The sequence below is a fragment of the Toxoplasma gondii genome (assembly GCF_000006565.2).
Source record: "Toxoplasma gondii ME49 unplaced genomic scaffold asmbl.477, whole genome shotgun sequence".
Taxonomy (NCBI): domain Eukaryota; phylum Apicomplexa; class Conoidasida; order Eucoccidiorida; family Sarcocystidae; genus Toxoplasma; species Toxoplasma gondii.
Genome location: NW_017383149.1, coordinates 1 through 1,433, shown reverse-complemented (window position 1 = coordinate 1,433; position 1,433 = coordinate 1). Strand labels below are relative to the sequence as shown.

Here is a 1,433-nt window from a genome sequence, read left to right as displayed (position 1 = left end):
TTTTCATCTTTCCCTCACGGTACTTGTTTGCTATCGGTCTCGCGCCAGTACTTAGCTTTATGTGAAACCTACCACACATTTTGCGCTCAAATCCCGATGAACGCGACTCTATAAAAGCGTACCGTACGTGGAACAAAAAACGCAGGGGAAGGACGGGATTCTCACCCTCTATGATGTTCTTTCCCAAGAAACTTAACCCTGCGCTTCCACTGGTAACGCCTCTCGAGGCTACAAGTCAACAGCTCGGAAAGAGCAGTTGATTTCCACTTTGAGCTGATCCCGGTTCACTCGCCGTTACTAAGGGAATCATAGTTATTTTCTTCTCCTCCGCTTAATAATATGCTTAAGTTCAGCGGGTAACCTCGCCTGATTTCAGGTCTGATAAATAAATCGGACAAACGCCCGAGACAAAACAACAACGACGAAACCTCGCAGAGCAACAATGGAACCGAAATTCCATTGCGGTATTGAAGTCGATCGACAGCATCAATGAAACTTTGTCTTCAATGAAGAAGCCACCGTATCTCAATGATGTCATCGATACAACTCAACAATACACTTGAGCCTCTAAAAGAAGAGGCACGAGTAGTTTCTCCGCTGTGTTCATTATTCAGGGTGACATTGAGTATTCAACACTCATGACACCCAATCATACTGCTCCTAGGGGGCTTCAGCCAAACTGAAGCAACGACCCTAAAAAAGCAGAAAATTGTGATTTCAAAGACACTGAAACAGACGTACCAAGGAGAATATCCCCAAGGTGCCATTTGCGTTCAGAAATCTGATGATTCACTGAATTCTGCAATTCACATTGCGTTTCGCAGTTCGCTGCGTCCTTCATCGTTGCGCGAGCCAAGACATCCATTGCTGAAAATTTAAAATAACATTATAGTTTAGGAAGCAATCTGAAAGCACATCGAGAGAGATGCAGAAAGATACAATCTTTCACTCTCTCTCAAATGTTCCTCAGATTTGTTGTTTGAAATAACGGTGTGGGAAAAAAGAATGCACACTGAAGAAACTCCTGGAAATCAGTATCCCAACAGAGACACGAATTTCCAGAAATTGAGCCCCTTCGCTGTGCACCCCCGGATACCTGCACTGGCTTCCAATATTGGAAGCAGCGCAGGATATCCAACATGAAGAAGGCAATAATACCTTTCGATACTATCACGCTTCTTGAATGCAAATCTCTCCAATGGAGAGAGATGCAAACTCATGTTTTGCTTGGGATTCAAAGGTTGATGGTTAATAAAGAATAAGGACGTGTGAATGATCCTTCCGCAGGTTCACCTACGGAAACCTTGTTACGACTTCTCCTTCCTCTAAGTGTTAAGGTTCACAAAACTTCCCATTTCGGGCACGAACGCGCCACAAAACGGTCCGAATAATTCACCGGAACACTCAATCGGTAGGAGCGACGGGCGGTGGTC

The 1,433-nt window shown here is 44.5% G+C and overlaps 3 non-coding genes across 3 annotated transcripts; all 3 read right to left on the bottom strand.

Annotated features, from left to right (window-relative positions):
- TGME49_459000 lies at positions 1-381 on the bottom strand (the record flags this gene model as incomplete). The annotated part of the gene is made up of 1 exon (XR_001974244.1): positions 1-381. It is a non-coding gene; the product is annotated as a 28S ribosomal RNA (ribosomal RNA).
- Positions 382-719: 338 nt separating this feature from the next.
- TGME49_458990 lies at positions 720-877 on the bottom strand. The gene has a single exon (XR_001974243.1). It is a non-coding gene; the product is annotated as a 5.8S ribosomal RNA (ribosomal RNA).
- A 424-nt stretch (positions 878-1,301) lies between these two features.
- Positions 1,302-1,433, bottom strand: TGME49_458980 (the record flags this gene model as incomplete). The annotated part of the gene is made up of 1 exon (XR_001974242.1): positions 1,302-1,433. It is a non-coding gene; the product is annotated as an 18S ribosomal RNA (ribosomal RNA).